A 10,743-nucleotide genomic window follows, 5' to 3' on the forward strand; every position below is an offset into this window, starting at 1 on the left:
AATTCAAATCTATGTTTCATGCATAAAGGTATAGTAGGTGGAAGTGAAGTGCATTCTTCAGAAAATGCAGCATTTTATTATTCTAATTCACATTCACAATCTCTTAACAATTTATCAACACAACGGTCATAATGGAACAGAAATAAAATAATTCTTTCTTTTTTACGTGTCTTTTGGGTTTTTCAATTTTCTAACATATTTTTTTCTGCAACCACTGTCATTTAGATATCGGTATTACGTTCCGTAATGATAGCTACAAGGGCATTACATTTCATAGTACATAAATGGGGCCAAGGAGCCAACTTATCCTTCACCCCAGCAGCAAGAACGATTGATGTGATGTACAGGCTGAATTTTCTACTTCATCCCTCATGGTGATAAAATCACAATGCTTAATCTGAAAATAAGATAAGAGTCAAAGAAAAACTGACTTAATATATCATTAAAACGTTAATTGATCATCTTGCAACTTCAAAAGTTAACTTGACAAACGGTTGACATTCATAAGTTAAGGAGCAAGATTAATAATATTAGTTCAAATAAAAATAATTTTCCTGTATTTTCACTATGCTTTGGTTAGATTACAACCTAGGAACACTGTTTATATACCAATAATGGAAACATAATGAAGATTTTTATTTTATGAATTCACTTATTCGTTCTTGTGGAAGAAGATTTATATTTAATAATGTCACTCAGGTGGAGTGAGATGCTGCGATGCATGAAAACAGCTCAGCCATCTACTACCCTCGAGAATGACACCATTTAGGGAAATCCATGTTGCCCTCTAGGGAAGTCGACAGCTGAGCCGTTGTGCAGTCCCTCGCTCCGCCCATGTCATGTCAACATTCACAAAACAACATGCTATCGTGAAGTCCATAATGTTACCATGGTGGATAGCATTCATTGAGGAGATAATTACTGAATAAATGGTAACTTTAATTTAATGCAACAGGATCTTGGTTTTTCCGAGAATGAACAATAAAATGTGATTCAAAATGAGTTTAATTTGAATTTACTTTGAGAAAGCACTTTATAATTTCCATGTACATAAAATAAATGAAATCACAACTTACTTTGTTTCCAGGTTGCATCTTGAGGTCAAGATCAAGGGGGTGATCAGTTGGAAGAGGGCTAGGGGTCACATGATTGGTTGTGAAGCCTATGGGAGATCTTTTACAAGTTGTAGGAAGGACTGTGTACAGCTCCGCACCTGGAACAAAATTATCAACATTAGACAGTGAATGAACAACGCAGGTTGTTTTAATATACAAAGCAATCTACATGACATTAAACAGTTATGCATCAAGATTTCCTAATCATGTATTAGAAGAGGAAATGAGAGCAATTACTATATTATCCTATGGGAGAACATAAATGAACTTTTTTTCACCAATCAGAAATTTCACTGACTGCTCTTTAGGGATACAAATTTCCATGTAAATGCAATAAATTAAATCACAACTTACTTTGTTTCCAGGTTGCATCTTGAGGTCAAGATCAAGGGGGCAATCAGTTGGAAGAGGGCTAGGGGTCACATGACTGGTTGTGAAGCCTGTGCGGGATCTTCTACAAGTTGTAGGAAGGACTGTGTACAGCTCCGCACCTGGAACAAAATTATCAACATTAGACAGTGAATGAACAACGCAGGTTGTTTGAATATACAAAGTAATCTACATGACATTAAACAGTTATGCATCAAGATTTCCTTATAATGTAAGAAATCACTACTGTATTCTATGGGAGAACATACATGTAAAAGTATTTTTTTTTATAGTTTCACTGACTGCTATTTAGGGAAACAAATTCCCATGTGAATAGAATAAATTAAATCACAACTTACCTTGTTTCTAGGATGCATCCTTGAGGTCAAGATCAGGGGGGGGGGGGGTCTATTGGAAGAGGAGGGCTAGGGGTCACAACTTCTATGAGGGCCTGTGTACATCTCTGCGCCTGGAACCAAAAAACAAAAACAAAACAATTAACACAGAATGAACACAAGAAATAAATCAAACATTCAAGAGTGATTTCCTCAACAAATAAAAAAGCTAGCAAGAACTAGTTCTCTACCCCTGGGCAAAACATGGAATCCCATTTCACAAATCAGATTATCATTAACTTTTATTTAGGGAAATATGTGTCTGTGTAAAAGTCAATATACACAAATGCACACAATGAATACGATGTGGCTGACCGGCAAGTTTGACAGTAGACATGCGATTTGAATTTTTTAATCATTCTTTCTAACATCGGTGAGTTGAATTTTTTTATTTTTTTTATTGCTATTTAGGTGTCATCAATTGTCACTAAAGTACCGATTTCAAGTGAAATCAGTTGAGTTTTGTACAGTGGTGTTTGAAATGTTGAGATTCAAAAGAACAGTTTTTAATACACAGCCAAGGTCGTAATGGCTAATGCAGCCATGTAAGTCTAGACTGACTAGAGTCTAGACCATACATATATGTGCATTACTATCCTGGCTGTATATTAAAAGCTGTGCTAGTCTATTGATTCTCAACATTTCAAACACCACTGTACAACACTCAACTGATTTTACTAAAAATCGGTACTTTAGTGACGATTGATGACACCTACATAGCATTAAAATACAATTTGTTCAACTTTCCGATGTTAGAAAGAATTATTTAAAAATTCAAATTGTGAGTCCACTGTCAAACTTCCGATCAGCCGCATCGGCATGATTGTGTGCATCTCTGTGTGTTACGAGTGTATCGACTATTCATGTAGATCTATTCCAATCCTGCCTATGCAGTGCAGTGCAGTGCTACTGGTCAATACGCAATAGCATTGACTCATCTTGACTTTTAAAGGTAAAGACCAGTTATGGTCATGCGATTGCATTGTGAAAGAAACGTTGTGGAATCGATCAGAAAAGGTTGATTATCTAGCAGCTAGCATCTGCAAGGTTCTGGAACCATCAAAATGATAAGAAATTTGGCCCATTCTTCGTAAAGTTACAAGCACTTTACACAGAAAGATGTATATGGGACTACCCTATATCTCTCACAGACCATGAGAGAAACAAATTTACCAAATATGTGAATTAGTAGGCGGTTTCCCGGCAAATTTTTTATCATCATGTATTAGTTAAAACATATTCTTTCACATGATTGGTAATGAGAGCTTCCATTTCATTTTTTGAAATTGGGGCGTTTCCAATACTGGTCTTTACCTTTAATAGAAGTCCAGATCAAATCCTATTTGGAATTCAATCTAAAAACGTTATTACTAAGAATCCCAGTCCCATTTGATGCCTGAACACATGAGGAAACTGAAATTCAACAGAAAATGAAATAGTTTCGGTCTTTGAGCCAACAATTGCACTAAAGACTCCATGAAAATCTATAGATCTAACAAGTTATGTGGGACAACACTATACGATCGGTATGCACTACGCCCATTCGCGCGTTTTACTATTTTTAGACCATTTCGCGCCAGTTCACCCAACTTCGAGTACGTATTTCCGGTGAAAACATGATTTTCATGTGAATTTGGGAAGCAGAATTCACTAATTTCCTGTTGAGGAACCTCAAATTGGACAACAGATTTGGCAATTTCAGACATTGCTGAACACATATCGACATCAAATGATCTTTTTCTAGTTTCGAACGGGTCAGGTTCACGAAAACAAATTTTAGTTACAAAAATAGGAACGAAAACTTCTCAAAATTAGGCTTCATTGCATGATGCTGTAAAACCGTAAATTTCGCGGAAATATATCAACATTTCATATTATTCGAAAGGAAATTTTCTGGAGATCGACTTACCCAAACATGGCTGCTCAAAAACTGAACATGCGCGAGAAAATAGAGTCTACGTCATCCCTTCCAGTATTCTCGCACGATCTCGTAACTTCTCGTTTGTGGATATTATTCATCGAGCTGTTTCCATCGCACGATAACGCTCGCACGATATGCTCATTAATTAGCGAGCGTGCAGCGGGCCCGGGCTGCGAATTTGCGATTCCCAAACCACTCAGCTATGGGAAACATTTTAGATACAAGTATGTTCTAATGAAATATAGATATCGATTGGATGATTTTTTATTTTTTTTATTTTTTAGATCTAGATAGTGAGCACAATTTTTTTTTTTGGTCCTCGAAAATTTTAAAATTTGCACCCCCCCCCCCCCTTGAGCGCCAGGGGGGGGGGGGGGGGGGGCCAACCCCCCAAAAAGGTAAAAATCGCGTGATTTTGCATGATTTTTTTTCTCAAGGGGGGGGGGGGGGGTGCCCGGGCCCCCCGCCCGCGAATTTTTTTTCCGTACTCGAGAGGGCAAATACCCCATGTGCGCATGCGCGTGGACTTGTGATTTCTCTGCTACTTCCCATACGAAATGTACATGTATTCGCATGTACTGTGCACGATTCGCGTTCTACGAGTAAACGATGGCATAGTAGTCTTCAAACACAGACTCTGATTTGCCAGTTTGACAAAACAATTACGCATATATCGTGCGTAGCAATAGTACTAGTATTCAAGTCTGAGTAGTTGTATGATTCAGACATTTTAGTGCTTACAGAAATGCATCCCAAATTGAATAGCATGGTATAGTAGTCTGCAAGCACAGACGCTAATCGGACAGTTTGACAACATTTATTTCATTTATTTCATCATGTGTGTTTGTTCTATCACGATTTTATTATTAATTTGACCATGGATTATACTGACAAAGGAGTTATTAGACCAAAGTTAGAAATATTATTACAGAATGACGGTTTTGAGAAGGCCAATAAATGACCTCATGGTGTGTGGGTTTGTTCAGAGCCAGAAGGGCATTCGTTGTGTTAAGAGTTAACATCCTTCTGGCTCTCAGCAGACCATGATTATAAATAAAAGTAATACAGAGAGTGCGAGCATACTGGAGGGAGGGCTAGAGAGAGAGAGAGAGAGAGAAAGAGAGAGAGATATGGAGAGAGAGAGAGAGAGAGAGAGAAAGAGTGTGAGAGAGCAGTGGCACAATACATAGGCCTACCATGGGGTCTGGAATCATTAAACTACACAAACTTGCATAAAATCACTACTCATCAATACACAATATATTATTATGTCCTTGCAGACTACTATACTACACTCTACACATTGAGATGCATTTCTAACGCACGCACCAGTAGGGTCTGAATCATACATCTACGCAGACTTGAATAAAGTACTTCTCAGCACACTACTAGTATGTTGTCAAACTGTCAGATTAGCGTCTGTGCTTGCAGACTACTATACCATTCTATACAAGTTGGCGACTTGAATAAAGTACTTCTCAGCACACTACTAGTATGTTGTCAAACTGTCAGATTAGCGTCTGTGCTTGCAGACTACTATACCATTCTATACAAGTTGCAATGTATTTCCATATGCACTACTGGGTCTGAATCATACAACTACACAGACTTGAATAAGCACATCGCGACACATACGCATATTGATTTGTCAAACTGGCAAATCAGAGTCTGTGTTTGAAGACTACTATGCCATCGTTTACTCGTAGAACGCGAATCGTGCACAGTACATGCGAATACATGTACATTTCGTATGGGAAGTAGCAGAGAAATCACAAGTCCACGCGCATGCGCACATGGGGTATTTGCCCTCTCGAGTACGGAAAAAAAATTCGCCCCCCCCCCCCCCCCCCCCCCCCCCCACCCCCTGGATCCGCCACTGTTGCAGAGAACCCCAGCAGTTGTTCTAATAATCAGAGTTTGATGAAAGGATTAGGCATTACAAAATTTCCAGGTCAGAAATCCTCAAACAGATTAAAATGATAAAACTAGAGAAATTTTCCAAAATTAAATTAATTCATCTCGACTATACATGTAGATCTAGCCATGAGTATTGTTCAAACAGGATAGACTACAGAATATCACATTTTTGGTGGCTAATTCTTCTTAAAAGTGCATGGCAAACTGGCAAATGTAATTGTATTAATGATCTGAGTATAATTCCTTTCATTGCAGGATACTCTCCCTATTGAGTATGAATACCATCTCTGCTCGTTACTGATACACACCTTCAGTAGCAGAATTCTAAGGCATCTGAGTAGTTTGCAGGCACATATACAGAGTCTGAATCGTGAGACTACAGAAGGCCATTTCATGTAGATAGACTAATTCCCTCAGACATGATATCTTTCGTAAAGTGTCAAATTAGAGTCTGTGCTTGCAGACTAATATTGTGAGTGTTTGTGTGTCTGTGTCAGCTGTGAGCGAGCCCGAGCGTGCAGTAAATGATGTAATATTTATTTCTTCTCTCGACCAATCACGTTGCTCATAAAGTCTCCCATAGCTGAATGGTTTGGGAATCGCAAATTCGCGCCCGGGCTGCGTCTTATTTTTTCGTACCACGGCGAGGCCGGATTCCTGTTTTATCATGAATATTCATTAGGCAGGGTCGGGGAAAGTCTCGATTCTCTTAAATATTCATATCGAGGTGGGAATGCACGACGCGCGCTATACTCGCACAAAGTGAGAAGATTTAGTTCACGGAGAATGCATATGGGTGAGTAATTGATTGAAATATCAGTAGATTAAGAGAATTTAGTCATTAATTTGAAAAAGCTGTAATTCGTGATCTACTGTAATTTCTTTACATTTTGAGACTGTTCTCAACAGATTTGTGGGGAAAAGGCTAGGAAAATATTTCTCTTGAAATTGCACTTTGATTTTCATCGTCGTGAAGTAGTTTGACTGCGGTTTGCCTTCATGTCACCCTTTAGAGCCCCGGGGTTCCGGCAGGCCCACGTTGGGGAATTTCGGTGCTCATCTGCATCAAGATAAAACTTTCTGATCAGGTTTTATTCCAAATTTGATCGTCATCGTGAATCTAATTCACCAATCATCCATTGAATTTAAATCTAGATTTAACGTTACACCTTAAAATAATCTATGAAGTATGATTTCTTTAATAATCCAAGAGGGTTAATTCTTTTTTTTATATCTTTAGTAGATGTCGACTCTGTTGGCTATACTAGTAGTACTAAGACTAAGTGCTTTCCGTTTGCTCAGTTGCATCATTGGTGCGTGTCAACTTTTAGACCAAAATTGTTTGTGACCATGGATAATCAAACAGCTCCAAACCATATTTCATTTAGACGTAAACCTGGAACTTATTAATAAAAATATTCAAAAACAAACAAATTAGACCTAGGATTCATTTATTTAATGTTCAGATGTTGTGTGTGTCCAGTGTGCTTGTCAAGTTGTCATAACTTTTCTAGATCTAGACCTATATTAAAGATTTTTTCTTCTCCAAAGTGTGCAGTTCATTTGATAAATCTATTTTTGTTGGACGTTGTATAAGAGAAGACCCCTAGGGCAGTCGACAATTATGTTTACTTATACGCAGATGCGGCGGAGCCTTTGGGCGGAGCAACTTCCAAAGTGGGGGGGGGGGGCACCAACAAAAAGGGCACTTTCTTGAGAAAAGGGCACCTTCAGAGGGAAAATATACCATTTTTTTTACTTTGGTATATACCCCTATTTTGTGATTACATTATCAGGGATGATTTCAATATTTGTTTCTCTTAATACAGCATTTAAGATATTGCTTAAGTATCATACTTTGCAGCTTTTGGCTTGCAGTGCGAAAAATTACATCTTATAAAGAGGAAAACCCAATCCTGATGGGGTTATATAAGCACAATCTCATAACGGAAGACTGAATAGATCTGTGATAAGTTACATAATTATAACGTCTATAACTATGGGCAAGCGTAGCGAGCGAGCTTTGTGGGAAATTGCTTTTAGTCGCTTGAAATTAGGGACACGTTTAATGATGAGAGGAAAAGGGGACACTTATCGAAAAGGTTAAGACACTTATCAGAAAAGAAAAGAAGCATGTGTCAAAGTACAAAGGCTAATTATCAGAGGTGAAAATGGGGCACTTCTTACACCTAAACAAAGAGGCATGCACCAGGGATGATAAGAACATGGGCATTTGTCGACGGAAAAGAGGCACCCATCAGATTTTGATAGGGGGCATTTATAAGCAGTGAAAAGGGGCATTTATGAAAAAGGGATAGGTTCTTTATAAGAAAGGAAATAGGGTACATATCATTGTTAAAAGGGTAATGAGAAGGGGAAGTGGCTCTTATTAAAAAGAAAAAGTGGCACATGTTTAAATAAACGGGGCACTTATCAAAGACGAAAAGTGGTACCGGTAATTATGAAAAGGGGTAAGGGTGCTTATAAGGAAAAGAGGCATTATATAGGAAGGAAAAGGAGGACGTGTCAAAATAAAAGGGGCATTTATAAGAGATGAAAAGAGTACTGACTAGGAGGGGAAGGGGTGCTTGTCAAAGTAAAACAGGTATCTCTCAGAAGTGAATAGGGTCATTTACAAGAGATGAAAAGGGGCACTTAAGAGAATGAAAAGGAACTATTTTCATAGATGAAAAGGGGCATTTATGAGAAGGGAAAGGGCCTATTTTTAAATAGGGGCACTTATAAGAAAAAGGGGCACTTATTAAAAATGAAAGGGAGCACATGTGAAGATATAAGGTGCGCTTATCCAAGTTAAAAGGGGTAGTTATTAAAAGGGGAAGGGGCACTTTAAAAACTTAATAGGGGCACTTGTCAGAGTAAAAGGGGCACATTCCTATGTAAAAAGGGGCACTTTTCCTATGCAAAAAGGGGCACTTTTAGGGTACTTGACAAAATGGGAGGGCACTCTGCCCCCCCCCCCCCTCTCGGAGCGCCGCCTCTGCTTATATGGTATGTAGTCCACCTCTTCTTGTTATAATAAACTAATTCTACTTAGTACTGCTTCGTGTTCATAGGCCATAGAAACCACTGTTTGATGCACAAGTTAAATCTTCCATTTAGTTTTACTTTGTACTGTGTTTCATTAAATAGGAATGTTGATTTCCACACCATATTAAAATTAAGGCCAACCATGACATAAAAATATCTATTAATTTGAATTATGCTAGATCTATTTTATTTTGTTAAGGAGAAAGGGATGCCTTGATTGTCGTATTGATTTTCTTCTTCTTTTTGTTCCAAAAGATTGAAACTGAAGAGCTGGAAGGAGGACATTACAACATCTCTTATATTTGCAAGATGAAGCAGAAAGTCCCATGCAGGTACAGTTATCAGGTTATTTAGCACACACATATTAAACGACCACCTATTACTTCACTCAAAAGGAAATGGAACTAAGTTGACATTGCAAGCATATATAGTGGAGGGTATATTTTATTCTAGTTCTGCACCTAGTATACAAATATTGATGTCTTTTCTTTCTATGTTTACAAAGGAAAATTTGTCCTTATTTACAGGAGGTCCTGTGTTTAGAAGAGCCATATCAAATGCACATTGTAAGCACTACATGTAGGGTATACACAGGACCCCTCATTTTTTTTTTGTAAGGGGTCCTTTCACTTCTTGAGCAATGAAGATGAAGAAGAACACAAAATAAGATTGATAAAAGTCTGTTTATAGGATGTATTATGGTTGATATGTATCCATCAGTATCAGTTTTTAATTGAAGTACATGTACCTACTTTGTTTTCTCTCATGTAGGATGATGCCTCTCTACAGTGGATGATGAAGGCATTCTGGTTTGCAAACTCAGGAGAGGAACAAAGAACAGATGTTGACGGGATCATATCTAGAGATGCGGGCCTACTACACTTCATACGAGCAAGTGTGCTAATATACATGAAGGTACCCCCAATAAATTTTTGTGGAACAAATGTCATGGAGACAATTATAGATCTGAAACAGATATTTTTCATTGTCAGTTGACTTGTAAAAGAATAATTGACTTAATATCACAATTGTAATTTAGATTAAAAATTAAATGTCAATATAGATGAAATATAAGTCTACATTACGTATGTTTCAGTAGCATTATTTCCAGTACATTCGCTGGTCAAAGTTGTTTGGTCATTTTATGTCCCATACTTAACCGAGTATTATTCAATTACCGGTATGAGCACGAGTTGTATTACATTGTATTACTTATTTCATACCTTGTCTGATCCGAGCTCCAGCAGGCCTATCGTCTTAATGGGATCATCAGTAATAATTTAAGATGTGGTCAGTATTTAAACTAGTCTTGTACAAAAAATATTTTAGGTTTGCCCACTAGAACCCCAAGTGAATTTCAGTCCTTCCTTTTTCTGAGCAGGTATCAGGGTGTATGTTATTAGTCATTGTTGATTTTTTTATATCTTATTTCATTTTTCCATTCATCAGACTTGGGTTATATTTTTTTCTGAAAACTAGGCTACAACTTTAGTGATGGATGCAGAAGATATCTACACGAGACTACGTCTTAAAGATGCCACCCTCATATAATGAAAGAGGACAATAGAGATGGGTTTAAACTGGAATATTTAAATGATATTTATTTGTTATTTGTATTATATGTTTGTAGAATACTACATTCAATAAAGCTAATGAAGTTTATCATCTTGTCGACTTTCAAATAATTAAAGATAACTAATCCTCAACGAATAAACATTAAAATTCTAACAATGTCAACTACCATCTTATAGGATGAAACTGAGGACTGGGCAGAAAGATTCTCCTTCAAATTTGATTGATAAAGGTCTATCAGTCTATATCAAAGATTGAATTAATCAATGATATTTTGATTATAATTATACATGTTAAAATTCATTTACCTCTATGGACTTCTGTATGGAAAGTTTTGTAGATTATGAAATTATTGCTACTTCAAGTATTGTATGTAAGAAGGTTTGAAAGACAACACTCTAAATGC

General features: G+C 37.3%; 2 long non-coding RNA genes across 3 annotated transcripts; one reads left to right on the top strand and one right to left on the bottom strand.

The window, feature by feature from the left end:
- Positions 1–234: 234 nt before the first annotated feature.
- On the bottom strand, positions 235–1,924 carry LOC115921139. Its single transcript, XR_004062764.1, has 3 exons — positions 1,844–1,924; positions 1,470–1,606; positions 235–397 (listed from the first exon to the last, which is right to left on the bottom strand). It is a non-coding gene; the product is annotated as an uncharacterized LOC115921139 (long non-coding RNA).
- A 4,417-nt stretch (positions 1,925–6,341) lies between these two features.
- Positions 6,342–10,351, top strand: LOC105445304. Of its 2 annotated transcripts, XR_004062766.1 has the most exons (4): positions 6,342–6,513; positions 9,021–9,097; positions 9,537–9,680; positions 10,215–10,351. It is a non-coding gene; the product is annotated as an uncharacterized LOC105445304 (long non-coding RNA). The 2 variants fall into 2 exon arrangements; XR_004062765.1 differs by lacking the exon at positions 6,342–6,513 and having other exon boundaries at positions 8,938–9,097.
- Positions 10,352–10,743: the final 392 nt, after the last annotated feature.

The sequence above is a fragment of the Strongylocentrotus purpuratus genome, unplaced genomic scaffold (assembly GCF_000002235.5).
Source record: "Strongylocentrotus purpuratus isolate Spur 01 unplaced genomic scaffold, Spur_5.0 spur5_scaffold_1, whole genome shotgun sequence".
Lineage (NCBI taxonomy): Eukaryota > Metazoa > Echinodermata > Echinoidea > Camarodonta > Strongylocentrotidae > Strongylocentrotus > Strongylocentrotus purpuratus.